Source organism: Trachemys scripta, chromosome 3 (assembly GCF_013100865.1).
Source record: "Trachemys scripta elegans isolate TJP31775 chromosome 3, CAS_Tse_1.0, whole genome shotgun sequence".
In the NCBI taxonomy this organism is placed as follows: domain Eukaryota; kingdom Metazoa; phylum Chordata; order Testudines; family Emydidae; genus Trachemys; species Trachemys scripta.
The window spans coordinates 164,418,287-164,443,412 of NC_048300.1; the positions used below are offsets into that span (position 1 = coordinate 164,418,287).

At 42.4% G+C, this 25,126-nt stretch overlaps 1 protein-coding gene across 1 annotated transcript in view; it reads right to left on the bottom strand.

Annotated features, from left to right (window-relative positions):
* ARHGEF10 (Rho guanine nucleotide exchange factor 10) overlaps positions 1-23,039 on the bottom strand; it is a gene marked incomplete in the record, with an annotated part of 171,925 nt that extends 148,886 nt beyond the window's left edge. The window contains 1 exon segment of the mRNA XM_034766377.1: positions 22,835-23,039.
* Positions 23,040-25,126: the final 2,087 nt, after the last annotated feature.

Consider the following 25,126-nt stretch of genomic DNA (forward strand, 5'->3'; position numbering starts at 1 on the left):
CATTGTAACACTTACGTTCCTTTGATAAACTGAGCATATTTCAGTGCCTACGTGCTTTGAAAATCTGCCCCCAAATTATGGGTGCTGAGCCCTTTTGTAAAATCCTTTTTCCCCCCCCATCACACACACAGGGTCAGGAGTTCTAAAGTACTCATAGGTCATGACAATTCATTTTCCATTTGGCAGTTAACATCCAGAAATCACCAGTCCTGACACCATGGAGTTAACTTGCTTGTTAGCAAACACCACACCGATGTATCTTTTTCCTTGCAACAAATAACTAACTTATGTTGACCTTGCAGTAATAATTTGCAGTGCCAGACAAGGCTGCCTTTGTTCACCTTGAGAAGTAACTACCATTGTCCTTTCACCACTTTGAACAAAAACTAGGGAAAGACAGTCAAGTTGTTATTGACTTTTAGAAAAGACCAGAAAAAAAAATGGTTCAGTTTATAAAGGTCTAACAAAAAACACCTTTTAAACTCAACTTTTCTGGAAAGTGTGAAAATGTTGATCAAGCCCCACCCCTACTCACCTTTAGAAAAGGAGTGGAACAAGAAGGGTGTCTGGGCAGCCCACTTCCAGCCGGAGCTTCTAAAGGCAACCTGACCACCCTCCCCTCCTCTCTTGTGCAATACAACCACTATGCATACCAGTAGGCCTAATGTTCTCAATGACTCAAGTGTAACAAGATTCTCTGGATCATCCCCACATTTTGACCCGGACTGCAACATGGAAGAGAAAAATCCCAGAATATGAAAGAGCCTTCTCTCTTCCCACAATATCATCAATTATTATTGTTTGTATTATAACAACACTTAGAGGGCCCAACTGGGCTTCATTGTCCTAGACACTATGGTAAGAGACAGTCCTGCTCTAGAGAGCTTCCAGTCTAAAAAGAGACAAGACAGTCAAAGGGGAAGAAGGGAAACTGAGGCAGAGAGGGGTGAAGTGACTTTCCCAAGATTACACAGCAAGTCAGTGGCAGAGTCAGGATTGGAACCCAGGTTTCCTGAATCCCAGTCCCAAGTGGCCCATTTCTGGTTCATCAAGAAAGCAGTGAGAGTGGAAAGGATTTCACAGGGTTTGGAGCTATACCATCCCACAATGCAAGGAGTTGGAAAGTCTTCAGAGTCATAAAAGTATGGAAAGTCAAAGGCTTTTCTACATGGTGAGGTAGCGCAGTACCGGGGTGAGATTTCTAAAGTGCACTATCATGTTGTGCATTACTTGGTGTGTGTAGACCTAACTGGTGTGTACAAAATGTTCCTGAATGTACTTGCCATACTGTTATAGATTTAGGAGGGAGGCTGCTGGCAGTCCCAAAGTATTCAGATAAGCATTCACATTTCTACATGAAAGACTCTTCTCAGTTGCTTTACGCTTTACCCATCATCATTACTAATTCTCAATCAAGTCATAGATATTTATGAAGTCATTTGGTGCTTAAGGCTGAAAAGGTTTGACATCCATACACAACATCTATCTATTAAGGAAATGTGTTTTCCCTTAAAATATAAAGGAAACATTTCCCCACTCTGTCTCTCCTCAAACCTCTCTTGCTCCCATATATTTCCATGGAACAGAAAGGAATGCCCTACTTATAAAACTTTCAAATCGTGTCATCAGGAATGCATTTTTCCCCACCAAAATTACCATGTGAAATAAAGGAAGAGTTATGGTTACTTGATAGGGTTATTTTTCCATTTCTTTAAGCTTGAGTAGTAACTGGAACTCACATTTCCAAAGATGGAACACATAATAACTAGTTACGTCCTGAAGGTAAACCCTGTATCTCTAGATTTTTTTTTTGTCAAATATCCACAAATGCTAACTAGAAGGCCTCCAACAGATTACTGTATGTTCTTTTCCATATATAGTTCACATACAGCTTCATTCCAGTGGCTACAATCATTTTTTAAACGATTTGTGTCTTCACAGCCAAAATAGTAAAAATGTAAAGAACTAAGCCGAGGAAGTTTTTAATACCCTTGCCATTTTGATATTTCTCATTAGAATGTATAGTTGTCTCTATTTATCTAGTGGGTGAGGTTATATTACCTCTCACACCTCCTCTCTCTAATATCTTTGGACTGACACGGCTAAAACACTCTACTTAACTAAGATACTTAATATAGTCCCCTTTGCCTTGATAGCCGAGTACCTTGCAATCTTTAATCCCACACAACCCCCTGTGAGGTAGGAAGTGTCCCATTGTACAGAGATACAAAGACTCAGTGACTTGCCCCAAATCACACAGGAAGTCTGTGGCAAAGTAGGAACTTGGATTCAGGTCTCCCAAATCCTAGGCTAGTACACTACCCACTAGAACCTGCAGTTATCCATAGAAGATGCAGCTGCTCATGGAAGAATATCTTATGACCCCGATAGCTATATCTTTACAATAATTTGACTTTTCCTTCCAGACATCAGAAATTTTGTTTTATATTTTTGTGCAATTTGGATTTTGGATGTAAAGACAAATATTCCATCCATAGTCATATGAGAGAAAGAGAGAGAGAGAGAGAGAGATTGTATTTTGGGTTCAAATGACTCCCTAAGCAAAGCAAAGCAAAGCAAAGCAAACAATTCCCTTCCCACCTACTGAACTATCTATAGTTGTAGAACACTCTTTAAGGGCCCACAGGTGGCAAAACCATAAGCCATACTGTTAGGGTGACCAGAAAGCAAGTGTGAAAAATCAGGATGGGGGTGGGAGGGTAATAGGAGCCTATATGAGAAAAAGCGCCTAATATCGGGACATCTGGTCACCCTACATACTGTACATAACAAAAAAAATAAAAAGGCTAAGGATGGCAAGCTTTCTTTGCTCTGTTGTCTGGACATCCCAGGACAATGAGAGCTCACTGAGAGAGTTCTCTGTCAAAGCAAGCAGAGCCATCTGACAGGAAAGTGGAGCCAGAAAGCTACCAAGATGGTTTAAAGCAGCAGGTCTCAAACTGTGAGTCACAACCCTGTTTTAATGAGGTCATGAGGGCTGGCATTAGAGTTGCTCAGGCCCAGGGATGAAAGTGAAGTCCAAGCCCCCCACCCTGGGCAGCAAGGCTCGGGCTTCAGCTTCAGCCCTGGGGAGCAGGGCTGAAGCCCTTAGGATTCGGCTTTGGCTCCCACACCCCACGGGGCAGGAGACCGCAGGCTTTGGTCCCCCGTCCTGGGGCTGTGTAGTATTTTTTATTGTCAGAAGGGGGTTGTGGTGCAAGTTTGAGAACCGCTGGTTTAAAGCAATAGGATGCTGGGATGATCTCCAAGGATAGCCTCCTATCACAAGGTAACAAGACGGGGATTCCAACACCATTTCAATCTAAAGCACTAGGCTTTGACCATGAAAGACACTTGGTGTGTCCTAAATTTCAGAGGTGCTGAGCACATGGCCTTCAGGCCTTAAGGTTTTATGAAGACTACCAGGAAATCAGAACTTTTCACAAAGAGGTTAGTTATTGACAAGACTAAAACCCTGATAGCAGGAAGTGCTACTTGGCTGGGTAACAAAAACCCAACCATTTCAAGTCTTGCCCAAAGGACACTGAAAGAAAGTCACCATTGCTTTCTGTGGACCAATTCCCACTCATGACTATGTCAGGATTATCACTGGTGTGTCCTCACGCTACCAAGTACACCTCTACCACAATAGAACGCTGTTCTCAGGAGCCAAAAAAAAAAAAAATCTTATCGCATTATAGGTGAAACTGCGTTATATCGAACTTGCTTTGATCCACTGGAGCGCACAGCCCTGCCCCCCCTAGAGCACTGCTTTACCATGTTATATCGGGGTAGAGGTGTAGTACAGCTTAATGAATGTGTTTATCTTACTGCTTGAGAAAGCACTCTAATTTTGGCATAACCTTGGCAGTGAAAGGTATAAAATGTACCACAATTTTTCAGCTAGGAGTATGCAAACAGTGTCCTGTGTGGGTTTCCAGCACAGGAAAATCCCTCCTTATTGATTCTAGGCAAATATAGCATGTGAGCACTTCATTTAAAAAAAAAAAAAAAAAAAGTACTTGTACAACAGAAGGATGGCCACAGAAACAGGAGCGGTACAAGTGTCTCCAAAACTGTGAGAGGCAATTGGACACAACTACAGGACTGTCTCCTGTAAAGGCCATTACACATCAAACTGCCAAGTTTTCTATCTCCGCCAAAAGAGCCATTTCTACAAACTTGATAATGGCACAGACCATATTTTACACGGCAGCCCTTTAAAACAGAGAGTGAATCACAGTTGCAGTCATACCAAGATTCTTTATTGCCAAGGGTGCAATAGGTATGAGCTAGCAAGTATACCCTACCTAATTCATGAAAGAAAAGAGGGAAGCAGGTTATTTTCCATGCAAGCCTGCCCCTTAGGGAGAGTGCTGTGCATGTGAGCTGTAGAATGACTGCTGTGAGACAGCCTATAAGGCTATCAGAAAGGTTGTAGGGAGTGGGGGTGGGAAGGGAAGAATCTGCCCACACCAAGTATGTGAACGTCAAAAACACCATTGTGCCTACTCCAGCTATTGAACATGGCCTGGTTAATGACTAATTGTGAGGCTTGTTCACCCAACTATAGAACTCCCTCTGAGATATAAATCTTGCTGTACAGAGTTTGGGGCTTGTTTGGTTCTGTTTCATTGTATTTTTTTTTTTTTTAATCTCTCTAAAGTTGAAATTTCTGCAGAGAAAATAAAAATTCCAAGCACAGTTTGTTCTCTATGTAAGGCCATAATTAGGAACCATGGATCCTGTGTATTAAAGCAAGATTCATGTTACAAAGACTGTGTCTATGAAGAGTGACTTAAGCAGGCACTCAGACTGGGGCAGCTCTTTTCAATAGTGGGAGCCCTATAGCGAGAGAATATGAAAAATGAATCAAAGTTTTCATTCTTAATTGTTGTATTGATATTTGGATTTAATAACAAATATCTAACATATTAAAGGAAATACCAAGGGCTACAAAACAAAAACATTAATAAATTCAGGAATAGAACAAAATCCTTATAAGAGAAGTTCCCCAAATCACCATATGTGGAATGAATTAAAATAAGGAAAACATTTCCTTCGCAATACATGCACACAGTAAGTATGAGACCTAATGTTTCAGTATCTAAGATCCTATCCTGATCCCATTAAAATCATTCACTCGAATGGCAGGGAGTAAACATTTTTCAGAGATAGTTGAATTATGTATAAAATACCATAAAACCCCTTAGAACCTTATTCTGCCACCTTTATACGAACACTGAGTAGCGCCTTGCTTTAGGCTAGATTATGGCATTGCAACAAGCACTGAGCAACGGGCAATGCAGATTTTTTCTGTCCAAGGAGTGGACTGAGAACCAGACTGAGGCTCAGATTCACAGTTTGTTTCTTGCTCCAGTGGAGGATATTATCCACAGCGGCCCTGTGTCTGTTGCAGATTATCTTCCTCAGTACTTCAGCTCATGTGATGGCCCATATGTTGGGGAAAAAAGGAGAGGATCTAAGGCTCCGCCCACTCCCTGTTCACCTATGTAGGAGAGACTGGAACAATCCCATGGTCACTGCTATCCCTCATACAGCGCTACCCATGAGGGGGGTAGGAAGTGCTGTGGATTATGGGGTATTTATATCTCCTTACCGCCTTGTGTTGGCAGAAAAGATGGGCCGAAGTCTGGCCTTTTGTGAATGGCCTCATTGATTTCAGTGGGACTATTTATAAGAAATAAATAATAAGCTCTTATATAGCACTTTTCATCCCTAGGTGCCAAGAGAGGTCACTATCATTATCCCCAATTTACAGATGGGAAAGCAGAGGCACGGAGTGAAGAAGTGACTTGCTTAAGGTCATACAACAGACCGGAGGCAAAGCCTGAACTAGAACTCTGAGGACCAGTGTGATGCTCTATCCACTAGGTCATGTGGCCTCAGAAATAAGGCACTACTCAGCATCAACAGCAGCAGCAGAACTTGAACCTTAGATAAGTATAATTCATGTTCCTGAAAAAACTAAATCGAGTCATCCTGGTTACCATCATCCCTCCCCCCCCACTTAATTCGCTACTTTCTACCAGAGGAGAGAGGATGGTCCAATGGTTAAGGTACTGACCTAGGACTTGATCGAATTGGGTTCTACCTCAGAGGGGTGTCATGAGGATAACGCTATTAAAGATTGTGAGGTATTCGGACATTACGGTGATGGTGACCATATTAGTATTTAAAATAGCACAGATATCTATTTATCTGCCTAACAGAAACAAAACAAAAAATCCAAAAAACAAAGAAACACTCTTGGCAGCATGGAAGGTAAAAAAGAGCAAACTTAGATCGGAAGCTCTTGGAGGCAGGGACCATGTTTTTTCCCCCCTCTGCTTCTACAGAACTCAGTGCAATAAGGAACATGACTGGGACTTCTAGGTGTTACCTCGATACACTAAATCTTCTCTTATAATTATTTACTATTTGTATTTATTCTCAATTTAGCTGGAAACAAAAGAAAAGTCTGAAAACTCATGAGGAAAAGTCAATAACTTTATGTCTGTTTCAAATGACGATTATTTGGAAAAAATATAGATTTTCCAAATGTATTCAATGTTTTTCATCCTCCAAATGCTCTTGCTCTCAGTACTTTGATATCAAAGTAACTAAATTGTTCTAGTAAAGATTTACATTCTTAATTAGGTCAGAAGAATGCTTCACACCGCACAAAACATTCAATCACAATGCAGATCTATGCACTATTTGACTGCATACATATTAAGAAGCCACGATAAAGCAAAACTTATTTTTATTAGTATAAAAACCACATCAGAACCAAAATTAACACTAGCATTTTCTGCTTTTTCAATAGTGACTTGCGATTGCTGTGAGAGAAAGAAAAAGTTCTGTTTTGAGAACAATTCTACTTCCCCAGCAAAATCACCCACTGACTCCAGAATTAAACTAGGCTTCCAGAATAAAACAAAATGAAATAAATAATTATACATACATACACACCCCATGCAGTTTACTTATTTTTTTAAAAAACAAAAGGAAAATAATTAATGGCTTGCTCCAACCTCCCATTCAAGTCAATATGAGTCACTGACTTTTATAAAGCAAGAATGAATTATCTTCTAATATGTGTATGGAGCTTTCACCTGGCTATTTCTGATAAAAAGAGAAAATGATACACTGAATTCACCAAGGGCCTAATTCTACTCCCATTCATTTTAGCAGATCAGGATCCAACCTAAGGTAGTTAATGTAAATACTTACCGTTCTTTTGGATCTGATCACCTTTGGAAAAATTAATTGCCTTGTTTCCTGTCAGGAAAAGTAATGTTGACTACATCTGAAAATTACATAGATCAATATTTTCAGCAGCCTCATTTAAAACAAACACACACAGATCACTAAGAACATAATAAATAAAATCTCTCATTCTCCATATCTCTAACTAACAAAGAATTTGAAGTAAACAGGAAAGTGCTTTTGCAACTTAGTCCCACAAACAGAATTGGAATGTGGATTCCAGAAAATTATCAATAGTTGCATTCACCCAATTATCTGCAATATTGAAATGTTATCCAAACAAATCAGAAATATTGTAGTAATGCAGCCATTGTTTTTCTACAAAAACTATAACTAAAGCAAGGAAAAACACAAAAAAGGAAAACAACAATACTACTACTGCCAATACAAATACTAGCATACAGTATATTGCATCTTCAAAAAGCTTTACAAATACTATTTAAAAATATTGGGACTTCTGCGCCTAACCCTGATACCAAAAATCTTCACTTCTTAATTTACATGCAGATGGACCCAATGATTGGGTAGAGTCTTTTCCATGTCGACATCTATTATTCTATTCTTAAAGTACAGTCACCAATGCCAATAGGATTTTATTTGAACCACAGGTTGTGTGATCAACTGGTTTGCAGCAAGAACAATTAAATAAAATGTAATAGTAAATGCAAAAAAAAAAAAAAAGCTTTCACGTAATACTAAGGTTGAGAAATGGAGCACCCAAAAGTACGTAAACTACAAAGTTGAAAGCTCACAATTAAGTCTGGCCTGAGAGAGAGCGAGAGAGAGAGAGAGAGAGAGAGAACATCCATACTCTATCTTTGGCTAGGTCAACAGCTTGTTTCATATGCCTTATTTCCCCTTCTGTAAAATTAGATAATAATGTTTATCCTCCCTTGTAAAGCATTTTGAGATCTATGGATGCATTATCCACGTTTAATTAGATAAGAGAAGGATGAAAGAAAATATGGTAATATCAGAGAGTTTATAGTCTATTTTCTTAACTAGAAAATTTCAACTTAACTTTATTTTCTTTGAACAGTCTTTCCAAAAGAGAGTAGAGAATAGAAACCAGGGTGAAAGTTTAATCTTAAACTTGGAACCTAATAGCATGCATTCAGAATTTAGTTCCAAGTATTGTGCAATGCAGTAAGTCACTGAAGCAGATTTTCCAAAAATATGACTCCTATTCATTACCACTTCAATAAAACAATTTCTTTTGGTCTGGTTAACTATTTGCCCACACAAGACATTCAGCTTCAGTTTTCATGTTTGACCAGCTAATGTGTAGGAAATGAATCAACGTTATGCAGTTATGCATTGCTTCCCACCGTTTTGCTGATTCATGCAATTAAGAAAAAAAAATGAATGCATGTTCTTATTTGGAACTGAGAAAGCCAGCAAAAACATCTTGCATTTCCCCGATTAGCAACATTCATATTCTTTAATAAAAAAAAAAAAAAAAAACACACTACTAGTCATGCTTACACATCCTCAGATTCAAAAATACCATTCACTAAGTCTTTTTTTCTAATCATGTCAAGATTTCTTCTTCTAAGAAAATGTGTAATTGGTTTAATTTTGGATAGAAACTAAGGGCAAAATTCTCCTCTCAGAGACACATTATAGATCTTGACTCCAAGATTCTGCTCTCTCTCCAGACAGGAATTTCCTACTGATATCACAAGGTGTTCTACACATGGAGAGAGCAGAATATTAGAGTCCTGATCCATTATATAGATCTGAGAAGGGAATTTTTCCCTAAACTGACTAATGCATCTCCTTTCCTCATCATGTATGAAGAACATAATTACCACAATATGTCTGTACATTATATTAGTGATTCTCAAGCTGTGGTCTGTGAACTACTGGTGATCTTCCAGCCATTTGCCGGTGGTCCACGAAAAGATGGCTTTCCTCCTTTTTACACCCTCTAAATTACATTAACATACAGTTAGGATGCATTAAGCACTTTCTCAATATTAATTTTCCATGAAAGCAATTATAGTTACAACAGGGATGTTCTGTGAATAGGAATGGGAGAGGAAGACATCCACAAGACAATCTCTCTGTCTATATGAGGACCACACTAAGAAAAAAAATTGAGAAACCCTATACTACCTCCATAACTTTGATCTTATTAAAATAAGCTGTATATCTAGCACAATCCTTATTAATTGACAAGCAGCAGGAAAACAAATATACATGGGTTTTGGTAACAAAATAAATAGAGGTTACTTACTGTAACTGGAAGTTCTTTGAGATGTGCGGAACACAGATAGGGACCATACATGAGTGTCTGTGTGCTCCATGCACCTGAATCCAGAAATTGTTCAAAGCAGTGTCTGTTGACTCATACATGTGCAGTAGCTTCCTTTGTGGTCTCAACTGCGGGTATAAGAGGCAGTGTGGGTCAACGTCTCTCCTGTTGCTCTTCTTACTGCAATCCAACAGGATCCACAGCGGAGGGAAAGAAGGGCAGGTAGTGGAATACGGGTATGGAACACATCTCGAAAAACATCTAGTTACAGTAAGTAACCTCCATTTCCTCGAGTGATGGTCCTTATGTGTATTCCCCATATGGGTGACCAGCAAGCAGTAGTCAGACTGGAGGAGAGTGCAAGGAACCTGATAGCAGAGATGCTTGTAGTATTGCTGTTCCTAAGGTTGCATCTGCCATTGTAGCGCATAGCATGTCGCAAACGTGTGGACAGAGCTCCAAGTTACTGCTCTGCAAATGTCCTGCAGTGGAAAGTCCTAAAAGGCCATTTGTGTTTGTGTGGAGTAAGCTGTAAAACCCGCATGAGGAGGAATTTTTGCTATTTTGCAGCATTCTAAGATGCATCCCAAAACCCACTAAGAAATCTCTGTGAGGATATGGCTTACCCATGCACTCTTTCTGCTACAGCAACAAGGAGTCTCAGAAATTTTTTTAACGGGATTGGTTCTTTGCAGGTAGAATGCACCTGACATCAAGGGAATGAAGTCTCTTGTCTTCAGAAGAAGCATGGGGTTTTGGCAAAAACAGAGGCAAGTGTATTGATTGATTGATATGGAACTCAAACAATCTTGAGGAGCTTTCACTCTATGCATCCGAAGAAGTGAGGTTTTTACTCATGAAAACTTATGCCCAAATAAATCTGTTAGTCTTTAAGGTGCCACCAGACTCCTTGTTGTTTTTGTAGATACAGACTAACACGGCTACCCCCTGATACTTGACAATCTTGAGGAGGAATTTGGGATGTAACCAAGGGGAGACCTTCTCTGTGAAATACTGTAAAAGGAGGGTCTGTCATCATGGCTCTTAGCTCACTGACAATGGCCACTAAGAACTAGGGATGTAAATAATGTTTTAAAAAAGTAAATGTTTAAACTATTAAAATCTTACTGGTTAAACGTTTAACTGTTAGGCTCCGCTGCCTCCCTATGTGCCCAGGATCCCGGCTGCCGGCCCCGCATGCCACGGGTTCTGGCTACCAGCCCCACACAGAGCCCAGTCATGGGGCCAGCAGCCGAGACCCCAGGGGCGGGGTGGCAGCCAGGACCCATGGCTTATTGGTTAACATTTTACATCCCTACTAAGAATGCCACCTTTATAGACAAGTGGGTCATAGCGCACGTTGCCATAGGTTCCAAGAGTGAGTGTTGACAGAACAAGCTTAAGGTCCCTTTGAGGGATAGGTTTAATGCTGGGTGGAAACGTCCCGATCAAGCCCTTCATAAATCACACAGTAGCCGGGAGTGTTAAAGACAGAACGTCCCTCCACCAGAGGGAGGAAGACACTAATCGCTGCTAGGTGTACCCCAGTGAAGGGCCAGGTCTTTAAGGAGACAAGATAGTCTAGGATAACTGGAATGCCCACAGTATCAAGCAAATGTTGTTGGTGATGTGCCAAGGCTGAAAAGCAGCATCATTTAGCCTGATAACATGCTCTAGTACAGGAGCGGGCAAACTTTTTGGCCTGAGGGCCGCATTGGGTTTCGTAAATTGTATGGAGGGCCGGTTAGGGGAGGGAGTTGTGCCCTAGCCCCCACCTCCTATCTGTCCCCCCAGACCACCTGCCCCATCCACATACTCCTGCTCCCTGACCGTCCCTGGACCCCCACCATCCCATCCAACCCCTCCTCTCATTCCTGATGGCCCCTCCGGCACCCCTGCCCCATCCAACCACCCCTTCTCCCTGTCCCGACTTCCCCTGGAACCCCTGCCCCTGACTGCCCCCACCACCCCATCCAACCTCCCCTCCTTCCTGACTGCCCCCCGGGATCCCTGCCCCCATTCAACCCCCTATTCCCCCCTGACCCCTATCCACACCCCCACCCCCTGACCACCACTCCAAACTCCCCTACCCTCTATCCAATCCCCTCTGCTCCGTGCCCCCTTACCGCACTGCCTGGAGCGCCAGTGGCTGGCAATGCTACAGCCGCGCTGCCTGGCTGGAGCCGCCACCACGCAGCACAGAGACTGAGTCAGGCCGGGCTCTGCAGCTGTGCTGCCCCAGGAGCTCATAGCCCTACGCCCTGGAGCATTGCGCTGGCGGTGGAGTGAGTGAGCTGAGGCTGCGGGGGGGAGAGGGAACAGCGAGGGAGGAGCCGGGGGCTTGCCTCCCAGGCCAGGAGCTCAGGGGCTGGGCAGGACGGTCCTGCAGGCTGGATGTGGCCTGTGGGCCATAGTTTACCTACCTCTGCTCTAGTAGAATCTTTTCTACTTTGGTTAAGGATTTCCTAAACAGGGGCAGAGCATAAGCATTCTATTTCTGATTAGAACATAAGAACGGCCATACTGGGTCAGACCAACGATACTGAAACCCCTTGTCCACATGCTTTTTGACCCCCTCAAAGAATTCTAGCAGATTGGTGAGGCATGATTTCCCTTTACAACAACCATGTTGACTCTGCCCCAACAAATTATGTTCATCTATGTGTCTGACAATTTTGTTCTTGACGATAGTTTCAACCATTTGTTTCAATACTGTAATTGCTGGGATCACCTCTAGAGCCCTTTTTAAAAATTGGCTGATTTAAATGATAGGTTACAGACTACAGTTAGTCGTTTTGCAATTTCACATTTGAGTTCCTTCAGAACTCTTGGGTGAATACCATCTGGTCCGGGTGACTTATTACTGTTTAGTTTATCAATTTGTTCCAAAAGCTCCTCTACTGACACCTTGCGATGCTCTATACCTGGGGAGGGGGAACACCTAGCACCCCCATGTTCATCCTTGTAAAAATGATTGTGTGGTACCCAATGCAAAGTTTGTCATGTTGGGTGTCTTTGGAAGGCTCATGATGCACTGAGCATTGTTGTTATAGTAACTGTTATTACAGTAATGTTATAGGTTGTAATTTCATGTATATAGTTGAGGCTAAAAATGTTTTCATGGCTTTAAACAAGCAAGGCAAAAACTCTAAGAGCAGAGGGGCAATTCACATCTCATCAGGGCATGTATGGGACAAACCCAGCCTCACAAGAACAAAGGACACTGGCCTAGGCAGCAAAGGATCTGCTGGACTCTCGAGTGAGTCACTCCCTGTCCCTTGGTTAGTTGGGACTACAATGAGGAAATACCTGACCCTGAAGGGGGGAGGGCAAAGCCAAGAGGCAAGAAAGGACACGATAAAAGGGAGAGATATTCGCCATGTTCTCTCTCTCTTCCACCTCCATCTACAGACACCACACCAAGCGACTGAAGCGCTGATCAAAGGTGAGAGCATAGCTGAAGGGCAGCAAGCCAGCCTGTAGTGAGAAACATCTAAGTTTGTAAGGGCACTGAAAGTGTTAAGATCAGCTTTGAATAAGTTTCTTTCATTTGACCAAATCAGACTTATGTTTTGACTTATAATCACTTAAAATTTATTTTTTGTAGTTAATAAATCTGTTTGTTTATTCCACCTGAAGCAGTGCGTTTGGTTTGAAGTACGTCAGAGACTCCTCTTGGGAGAACAAGCCTGGTACACATCAATTTCTTTGTTAAATTGATGAACTCTCATAAGCTTGCAGCATCCAGCCAGCATAACTGGCCACTGCAAGACAGAGGATCCCAGCGTTGTGTCTGGGACTGGAGATATTGGCTAGTGTCATTCGGTTGCAAGTAGCTGGGAGCAGCTTACATGCCAGAGGCTGTGCGTGAACAGCCCAGGAGTGGGGGTTCTCACAGCAGAGCAGGGTAAGGCTGGCTCCCAGAGTCAAGGATTGGAGTGACCTAGCAGATCAGCGGTCCAGATAACACCAGGGAAACATCACATACACACCTCACTAATTGAGGAGACACTATTGGGAATGGACCACATCCACCCTGATTGGATTGGCCCTGTCAACACTGCTTCTCCACTTGTAAGGTAACTGCCTTCTCTTTGTGTCAGTATATTTATGCCTGCATCTGTATTTTTCACTCCATGCATCTGAAGAATATGCCTAAATAAATCTATTAGTCTTTAAGGTGCCACAAGACTCCTTGTTCTTGTGGATACAGACTAACACTGCTACCCCTCTGATACTATTCCCAAGATTGGTACTGAGGTGGGACACATTCTATCACATCTGGCTTAAAAGGATTCCATTTCCTATAGAACAATCCCTTGATGAGAGTGGTCCCCTAAGGGGGATAGGGAAGGAAAAACCTACATGGAGTAGCCCTGGTGGATAATCTCCAGGACCCTACTGTCTTTGGTGATCTTGTTCCAGCTGTGGGTGAGGAAAGTAAGACAGCCTCCAAAGATGACAGGAAAGGAAGTAGGTGGCAACAGTGGCAGTACGTGGCTCTCAATCTACATGTCAAAAATGGCCCTTGGCTGACAGTTGGAATAAGCAGAAGCTGTGGCAGTAGAGGAAGCCAAGAAACAGGACCTCTGAATCCTCTCATTTATACGGAGGCTCAGGTGGACGCTGGTTAGGGTGACCAGATGTCCTGATTTTATAGGGACAGTCCCAATATTCAGGGCTTTGTCTTATATAGGTGCCTATTATTTCCCCATCCTGATTTTTCACACTTGCTATCTGGTCACCCTAATGCTGGTAATATGGAGTGTGTGAAGTGGGGTGGTTGTAGTCTAAAGGACTCTCTCTGGTGTTTCCTCCTGGGGACTAGAGCATAAATCCCCTGAGATTGCAGAGTGGCTTGAGTCCTTCAGAGAATGCAAGGATCCGTCTGTCTTTTCATTAAAAAGGTTGAACTCAAAGGGGAGGTGTTGGATGGTGTTTTGGACCTCTCTAGGAAAGCCCAACAACTGGAACCATGAGTCCCTTCATGTCTGGACGCTGCATCTGCAGCATCTATGGCAGCCTGGAGAGCCACCTAAGCTACTAAGGTCTCCTCATCCAGAAAGGACTTGAATTGGACTCAGTCTTCCACGGGAAGTTTGTCTCTAAAGTTCACAAGCCTGACGTGGGTGCTGAAATCACATTTTGCTAATAATGCTTGGTAATTTGCAATACAAAATTGGAGACCTGCAGAGCAGACCCAACTATCCAGCAGATCCAGTCTCTTGGAGCCCTTATCTGCCAGAATGGATTTCTGATATGGCAATTGAGCTCTTTCCATAGCCGCCTGTACCACCAGCGAGTTAGGAGCGGGATGGGAAAACAAGAAGTCGGCTCCTTTGGCAGGAGCCAAACAACATCTTTTTGCTGTAGGGGCACAAGATGCTGGTTTGTGCCAAACCACTCTTGCTGGTTCTAATGTGGCCTTATGAATTGGAAGAGGCCACGCCAGTCAGTCCCTGTGGTTGCAAAATGTCCAAGAGCCAGTGTTGAAGGTCCTGGACCTCTTCTAATGGATGTGTATATCGTTAGTGACCCTTTGCAACAGCTCCCGATACTGAGGCTGGTCTTCCAGTGAAGAACACGATGAAGGAGTGATGCTATCATCCAGAGATGATGAGAACGCCCCTACTGGAACTGTTACTACCGGCAGAAGTGGTTCTGGCTCTTCTCCCTCATACACCTATGGAACTGGCTTATGAGAAGGGAAAGAGCAGTCAGACTCTGGCGGGGGTCTGCATGCCTGCCATATGAGCCCCAAAGGCCCTGATAAGGCCAGGAGAAAGGGTTCATTGGTCATGGTGACCCTAACTGAATCAGTACCTGCTGTTCATGTCGGGGGTCATATCTGCAGGGATGATAAGTACAGCCTTTGAATGGTCTGTCAGGGTTCCTGTGCCTTTGCGGAGATACTGGTGCAACTATCTCTTCTGACTCCTCAGATTCCAAAGGATGATTCCATCGGTAGCAGTGGTACTGTTGGTACCAGGGTGCTCCTGCCTGATGGGTGGAGATGTAACTGTTCCTGAGAAACCAGTAATGATTCTTCCTCCAGACTAAGGAAATCCCTCAGGAGGGCAGGACCTGAAAGGAGTGGAGATTGCAAGTACAGGAGGAATATATCCTCCGGTGTTACAATTGTCTCCATACAGCCCAAAGTTCAGGGAGTTCCAGCAGAGTTGCCTGAAGGATGTGGCTTGTGCGTCACATCCAAACAGTTTCTGGATAAATGAGGCGGCACTGATTAGGAGTCCAGACCTGCATTCATAGCTGGGACTGGCAAGCGCAAGCGTCTGACTTTCTGCTTTGGTACTGCAGTTACCACCAGAATTAGCAGATCCCCTTCGCTCCCCGCCCCATGCCTTGCCCTCCAGCCTGGGGCTCTTCAGCAGAGCTGGTTCCATGGGTACAATATGTGACAGCTCAGGGAGGAAACATTTCTTCTGGACAGTCCTCTGTGGGGATCTGTACCTGCACCCATGAGAGTACCCCTTACTCTCATGGGGAGCCTTATAGAAGGAGTTCTTGGGCTTCAGTGGTAAAGGCGCCGCTCCAAGGCTTGTGTTTGGAGGGGCACTGCTGGTCAGTTGAGGCCAATGTATGGCGGGGGGGGGGGGAGAAATGAGGTCTCCCGGCCCACGTCAGAGTGGGGGCTCACAGCAACTTTTTTAGTTAGCGCTCTTGAGCCTCTCTAGTTATAGGTGGAAAGGATTGCCAGATATTGCACTTTGCAGAGATGTGCCTCACTCTGTTAATATAGGCACCATTGATGCTCATCAGTGATGGAGAAGGAGCAAGGGCAGGAGACAATTCTTGCATCTTGGGATTCTGGGCATAGTTCCAGGGTGATGAGAATTTCCCCTGATTTGGGGGTGGGGGGGGAGGAAGGGAACTATCCTATACTAACTAACTATAACTACTAAGCTAAGATATAAAACTATTTACAAAAAGAAGAAGATTTCACTTTACAGATTATGCATGGAGTGAAGGACTCCATGCAGCAGTATGAAAGAACTGGAGGTGTCGACCTGCACTGCCTCTTATGCCCTTGGTCAGGAGCATGAAGGAAACTACTGCACATGTGTGGGTCAAGGACACTGCTTTGAAGAATTTCCGGACTTGGGTGTATGACATGTATATGCACCCATGTGAGGAATAGACACAGGGACCATCACTCGAAGAACTTAAAAATTTTGTGAACCCACATGTGTACATTTTTCAGTAATATGACTGTACATAGACATCTACAAGACAGCTCTTAAAACACCCATTATCTATGTATTCTCCTTAAAAAAAAAAAAAAAAAAAGAAGTGTGGAACACTCATTAGTAACTCTGCAATTGGGCTGCAGGGTTACCGACCAACTTGAAAATGGTAAAATATTAAGAGTAAGACATTTACAATTTCATTCACAGTTGTTAATTTAACACTCTCCATCTTCCATATGAAGCAGTCACATGGGACAACTGCTCCAGGGCACACTGCAGTAACAGCACCAAAACAGGAGCTAGACTTGAGGAAAAGGCACATGTACAGTAGTTAAATGAACAGCCACACAACACTAAGAAGCACTTTCAAAAATGTTCTTAATTAACAAGTGCATTATCTATTCAAGTGACATCATCATAGGACCTAATCTCATCAGCCATACCATCAGGGGCTCATTCACCTGCACATCTACCAATGTGATATATGCCATCATGTGCCAGCAATGCCCCTCTGCCATGTACATTGGCCAAACCAGACAGTCTCTACGCAAAAGAATTAATGGACACAAATCTGACATCAGGAATCATAATACTCAAAAACCAGTGGGAGAACACTTTAACCTGTCTGGCCATTCAATGTCAGACCTGCGGGTGGCTATCTTACAACAGAAAAACTTCAAAAACAGACTCCAAGGAGAGACTGCTGAGCTGGAATTGATATGCAAACTAGACACAATCAACTCAGGACTGAATAAGGACTGGGGATGGCTGAGCCATTACAAACATTGAATCTATCTCCCCTTGTAGGTATTCTCACACTTCTTATCAAACTGTCTGTACTGGGCTAGCTTGATTATCACTTCAAAAGTTTTTTTTCCTCTCTTAATTAATTGGCCTCTCAGAGTTGTCTTACCAACTCCCACCTGTTCATGCTCTCGGCATGTGTGTATATATAATAAATATTAAGGATATATATCTCAATATTTATTCCACTCTATATGCATCCGAAGAAGTGGGCTGTAGTCCACGAAAGCTTATGCTCTAATAAATTTGTTAGTCTCTAAGGTGCCACAAGTACTCCTGTTCTTTTTGCGGATACAGACTAACACGGCTGCTACTCTGAAACCTGTTATAAGACTGTTTAACATAAGTACAAACCATTAAGCTGCAGAGAGCATCATCATGCTTGATTTAGCTTTTTAAATATCTAAAAGCCATATAGGGGCTCCAGCAGGACCAAAATTCACAACAGGAGCATCTGTGGTGTTTATATTATGCAACACAAGTACTTAATGATACACAGATAAATACCATCAATGTCTGAAGATCAATAACAAACTAAAGTGTCCTGGGAGGGAAAAATTCAAAACAAGCATTTACACAGAAGGAAATTCCCAGAGGGGGAAAAAAAAAAAAACTTGTTAAAATGGATTTAAGGATGAAATACATATCAATGACGTAAGGGGGGAAACCCAACATTTTAAAAGAACATCGCAGTTTTAAAAATCTAATATATCTTAGAACATCAGGAAACTGAAAACTAAGGTTAGATATAAAAATAAAAGCTTGGAAGTATGGAAATACATAGTTGAAATAGCCAAAACAACTGTAATTCTGTCCCTATATCCTTATCATAGTGTGGGCCATCCTTATAATATATTTCAGAGTGGTAGCCATGTTAGTCTGTATCAGCAAAAACAATGAGGAGTTCTTGTGGCACCTTAGAAACTAACAAATTTATCTGGGCATAAAGTGGGTTTTAGCCCACGAAAGCTTATCAGATACATGGAGTAGAAAATACAGAGGCAGGTATAAATACACAGCACATGAAAAGATGGGAGTTGCCTTATCAAGTGGGGGGTCAGTGCTAACAAGCCAATTCAATTAAGATGGAAGTGGGCTATTCTCAGTTGACAAGAAGGCGTGAATACCAAGGGAGGAAAAAAAATCACTTCAAAAAAAACAGACTCCAATGAGAAACTGTAAAACTGGAATTAATTTGCAAACTGGACACCATCAAATTAGTCCTGAATAAAGAGTGGGAGTGGATGGATCACTACAAAAAACTAATTTCTCCCTGCTAATACTCCCACCTTCTTGTCAACTGTTTGAAATGGGCCACCTTGATTACATAGGCCTCATTAGCACTACAAAAGTGATTTTTCCTCCCTTGGTATTCACCCCTTCTTGTCAACTGTTGAGAATAGCCCACTTCCAACTTAATTGAATTGGCACGTTAGCACTGACCCCACACTTGGTAAGGCAACTCCCATCTTTTTATGTGCTGTGCATTTATACCTGCCTCTGTATTTTCCACTCCATGCATCTGATGAAGTGGGTTTTAGCCCATGAAAGCTTATGCCCAGATACATTTGTTAGTCTAAGGTGCCACAAGGACTCCTTGTTACTTTTCCTTGTAACAGACACAGGTCTAGGATAAGTATTTAAACTATTGGGCCTGCTCTTCAGCTGGTGTTAATTGACACAGTGTCATTGAAGTAAATGAGGCTTCACTGATTTACACCAGTTAAGAATTTGGCCTCTTTTCTATTTTTAAAAATTATTAACCATGAGAATGTAATATAATGGATGTATGTGTCAGCTCCTCTAGGTCACAGAGTGTCTAATCAGCTTCCCGGAGAGTTACTTTGGGGTATTTGTAAAGTGAGAGAGGTCCAGGTAGCTACCTGGTTATTGGGTGGTAGAATCTCAGACCCATCTCAAGAAAGTAAGTATATTGCTTGTGGAGAGGAGGTGAATGGGGTAGCCTGATCTTTGCAGCTTAGAGTAGAATTGTGGATAGCAGAGGCATTGGGTACCCATAACTTACATTGGTTTTAATGGAAGTTGAGGTCATGTAGCATATTGCAGGGGGCACTCAGCACCTTGCAGGATCAAGCTCTACATTATTTTATAAGAAGACTAAAACAAAGCATTTTTTTAAAACTACCTTCCTTTCCATAGCTGGGCTGCTCATTCCATTTGCTAGTTTTCCCCTCTCCTCCTTTACATCTTAAGGAAATCCCAACATTTGGGTAGGATACAAATGCAGGCTATAACTCTGCTCAGTTTTTATTTTAAACCTTGGAATCATCCACTGAAATAATAACTATTTAATCGCAGCAGATAGCCTTCATTCAGAAGCTATTCTTTTGCTTTAAGAGTTAATGATATAATTATACTAGGGATTGCTTTACACATTTTTGATTAGTGAAACAATTAGCAAGAGTACCGGTAAAACATTTAAATAGAATACCTCTAGTTCTACCAAGGAACTGTAGAGAAGGAACCAAGGTGCCATTTAAGATGTCAAAGGTAATTTGGAATTCAATTACAGACACTTTTTTTTTTTAAATAAGCGATATATTGTGCGTGCAGATATGAAAAAGAGAATATCCATAGATATTTTCTTACAGAAAAAAAGCGTGTTGTACTGCTGTGCTAACCTCTACTTTTAAAACATTAAACTCCTGGGCGTACAACTTTCACAAATATCAAATGTCAAGTTGGTGTCTAAAGAACTACTGTCCTTGACCAGCTACACATGTGAACAGTTCATGGGCTACTGAGCCTGGGGGGTGGAATGGGATAAGATGCATTAAACTGAACAATGCCTGAAGTCATATAATCAAAGCGAAGATCAAACAGATCACCCAAGTGAAAAGAATGAAGGGCTTGATGCAGAGGAGATAGCAGCTGAATGACCACAACTCTCCTAGAAGTGGCTGACTGCAATGGCAATTGTAGGTACTCAGCACCTCTCAGGATCAGGCCGGAAATACATATACTAGGTCTCCAAAATGGAAAATGCAGGACTTTGGGTTTACTGCAGAAAGCATGGTTCATCAGGGTTTACTAAAGACAAGAGAGGCTTCTGGGAAAATATCCCATTTCTTTACAAGAATAAGAGGCTTATAGTTATGACATTTTCCTATTCCATTAATAAAAATGGATTTAGACCAGAAGAGGGAAAAATCATTTTTTAGTATAACAGTGAAATTAAGAAGCATCAAATTTAAAACAGGTAAAAGGAAATACATTTTTATACCTAGCTTGATTCACCTCTGGAGCTTTCTGCTACAGATACTGTGGCCAAGATCTTTAGTAGGATTCATAAGTAGTACTGAATAAAAACATCCACAGTTGTACTGAGGTAAATTTATGAAGGATATAAAGACTCATGCCTCAGGACCCAAGCCAAGTACCAGAAAATAAACTTTTCCTATGGGCAAGTTATTCCCTAATTGTCTATTCCCAAGCATGTGGTACTGGCCACGGCTGAAGTCACCATATTGAATTAGATGGATCATAGTCTGATCTAATACTGCAAGAGCAAGGCATCTTCTATCACGCACACTATGGCATTGCTTCTGTATCCAAATATTTCAACTACAAAGAAATCAAGGGAAATATTGATTATATACTGTGTGTTGCCGTGTTGTAGCCATGTTGGTCCCAGGAGGAAATACTTTCTCATATCATCTATCTTGTCTCTCTTATATACTGTATATGGAAGGAATTGTTTGACCATACTATAACTATTCATATTTTTCATTAGTTTTACAGAACTTCATTGATTTTAATTGCCTATCAAAAAGCCAGCGCTGGACAAGTAAACTGTTAAATAAAAAGAGTGAGCCTAAAGTGATACAATATCCTTGAAATTATTTTTATTTTTTACTAATCACTCCCAGGTGCCAATCTGAAAACTGGGCAGAACCCCAAAGTTGGAGAATATATATATTTTTGCTAATAAATCTAAGCATACACATTTAACTGCATCTTGAGCACTTGCTACCTTACAGCTGAAAACCAGTGAAAATAGTTTCTTGTGTATTCTTATCATACATCAGAAATATTGATGGTCTAGAAAAGTAGTACATGCCATCATTGCTCACTTATTTTTGTAATGAAGCAATCTTTATGCGGGTAAAACATGCCCTAATAGAAACAAATACAAGAAAGCAAAAATACAAACAAATTTTCTCCTACTCCTTCACACGCACTGGTGAATTTTTTTTTTAGAAATAACTTTAACCCAGCTGTCCACAACCCAGAAGATTTGCAAGTACTTCTCAATTATTTTACACCACAAGTCAACTGGGGTACACATGAATTCTAGCTCACTGGAAATTTTAAGCACAAAATAAGAAATTTGCAGAAACTACAATTTTAGGGACATGAAAATGTCCTCTGGCCCAATGTGCTTGACCTTTTAAAAATGTACAAAAGAAAAAAAGGTGCCAAAACATAAATGAGCAGTCTTTGAAACTGCATGAAAAGTTTAACTCCCAAATGGAGAAAAGTCTCAGTTGAAAGATATGGGGGTCTCTGAGCAGCCACCTGTCTGCCAATCATCCTACAGCTCACAAGTACTTTCTCCCGGAGAAAGTTTATTAAAAGGGAAAAAAAAAAATCTTCAACCTGATTTCAAAAGGGCTGGGTTTTTCATTTCTACAGAAAAAAGTGATCATTCTTCTCTAAAGGCTTAATTTAGTAGGGTATCCCCAGCACTCCAGTGTCAGAGAAGCACTATTTATTTACATAGTCAAAAAAAACAAAAACAAAGCAGATGATGATTTGCTAGAAATTAAATATACAAAACACCCTGCACTGAGACAAAGCAGGACGTGTTCATGTCATTTTTTTTAAACAGAACTGATGAGAGCAAAAGAACACTAACGTGCAATGTGTTTTTAGTTTGGTTTTCTTGCGTGTGCCCATCCTAAAGGCAACTCAGTCCCAGTTATTTTATAATCCAAAAGAGGCGACACAGGCCCACAAGCCATGATTTAAGACACATTCACTTATCCACGAAGCAATGCAAGGGTAAGGCTTCGATTATAAGAAGGTTTAAACTTTTCCACGCAAGGGGAGAGAGTATATGTGTCGTTGGAGTGGGAGGAAGGACCTCAGACATCCATCTGCAAGGGGATGCCATCCTGTCCACAAAATAAGTTAGTGTCCCTGTTCAGACACGTCACTAAACTTTCTCCCCCCGCCCCAATCTTACACCCACCCCCCCTCCCGGCATACAGAGCTGCTTCCCCAGAGATGCCCACCCACACTAAGAGAGCTGGTCCCAGGCAGCACTCACCATTCGACACGCACTGAGAGAGCTGCTGCTTATTTTGAAATTCACCCGTTTCCTGTCACCTTTGGAGCTGCCGCAGCCTCCTCCTCACTGCTGCAGTTGCAAGATCAATTGTCTCGCTCGCCCCTTTTTAAAATATATCAAATTTCTTACAGCGCAGCACAGCCCACCCCGGTGTGGAATCCTGGGACTAGCCTCCCAACGATTGGCGGGTCCGGGAGCACTTCTGCCGGCCTGTTGGCTCCTTCTCCTGCCAGTCTCTGTACTGCAGCTGGAATGGGAGGGGAAGGCTACAGACCGGCCTTTCTCTCTCCCTCCGCAAACGCTACAGACACCACATTCCTGCCGGGGCACGTGACCTGCCTAATTGCTCCTCTATGCACAGCTGGGCAGGGAGGGAGCTGTCAACATCTCTAGGCAGTGATTTCCCTACACCGCCCCCCCTGAATTTCCCCAACACCCCCCACCAGTTTTGTGAACTAGTTACATGCCAATTTAGTGACTGTGGAAATTTGAATTGAAATTGAAACATTAATACACACTTTAAAAACATATACAGTGTATGATAAAATATGTGTATCTGAAAAAGTATAATAGATTTGAAAAGTATGAACATAGACTAACTTCCTTATACAGCTGTTGTTTTTTATGACAATGTCAGTGCATTCATTTCGGTGATGTTGGCCAACCTAATAATTTCAAATGATGATTTGTAAGCAAAGTCTAAATGAGCTCTCCATGACAGCTAGTGATGAGCTGGGGCTGGGGGGAAAGACTTCAGGACCAGATTGTATTTACATTCACACCTAATCTACCTAGGTATCCAGCAAACAGAGCTGTGTTGCCCAAGTGATCGATTTTGGCTGGGGTTGGGTTACAAATCACTTGAATACCTGAGGGGAATGAAATGTTGTTGTTCTTATTGTATGAGTAAAGGGCAGTAGAACTGTACTTAGCCTGTGCTGATTGAGGACATCAAGAGAGAGGGTGGGGACCTGTCCCTCTCCACTGTTTAAAGACAGAGCTGATTAGGCTCCATAGATAGACTTTAGTTAGTTCTGTTAAGTGACAACTGCAGCTGAAATAACTGATAATCAGGTCTAAGTGCTTAGTCCTGCCGTAGGGACAGTGTTCCTGTGAAAGAGATGGCCCAGACTGCACTAGCAGCGAGGTTCCCCCACTGAGAGCTCAGCTGAAATCACTGAGAGCTGGATGGAACCTCAAGAGACCAACTCGCAGAGGTCACAGTGGCAGGTGGCAGCAGAAGGTGACTGCGCAGGGCCATTGGCAACAGAGTGATGGAGTGAATGGTGGCATAACAAACAACAGTGGCCAGAGCAAACAGTGAGCAGCTGAAGGAATGAGCAAGGTGCCTTCTTGCCCCCCACCTAGGAGGTGTACTCACGTGAAAGCGCCTCTGAACTCTGAGTCTCCATTGACCAAGGACAACACCGGTGAGTGGGGTGCAGTGGAGGGAAAAGTGAGGGACATGTTAAATAAACATTTGTTTGTTGGACTATTGGGGTGGCTCTATGTTTTTTGCTGCCCCAAGCACGGAAGCCAGGCAGCTCAAGTGGATTTGGGGGCGTTTTCTGTGGGTGATCTGCCGGTCCCACGCCTTCGCCATACCCGCCACCAAATTGCCACCAAAGCCACGGGACCGGCAGACGTCCCACAGCATGCCGCCGAAGGCTGCCTCACTGCCGCCCTCACGGCGACCAGCACGCCGCCCCCCTCCCCCTCGGCTTGCCGCCCCAGGCATGCCCTTGCTGCACTGGTGCCTGGAGCCGTCCCTGTGGACTATGTTTTAGTGACTTTGCTCCAGAATGCTAGATTTGTGACTGGGAATGGAAACTTATATAAATATGTATCCTAGTAGGCCAAGATTTTTAAAACGCATTATTTGCCAAGGTTGTTATCTCACATCGTTGCTATCTTGAGAGGTCATTATGTTGGGGAGTTTCTGAACTAAACATTTTTATTATTATAATTAATTTTTACATAAAAATGGTCCTACTGGGTCAGACCAATGGTCCATATAGCCCAGTATCCTGTCTTCCAACAGTGGTCAAAGCCAGGTGCCTCAGAGGGAATGAAATAACAGGTAATCATCAAGTGATCCATCCTCTGTTGCCCATTCCCAGAGAACTATCCACAATGACTCCAAGACCTCTTTCTTGAGTGTTAACAGCTAATTCAGACTCCATCATTTTGTACGTATAGTTGAGACTGTTTTCCAATGTGCATTACTTTGCATTTATCAACATTGAATTTCATCTGCCATTTTGTTACCTA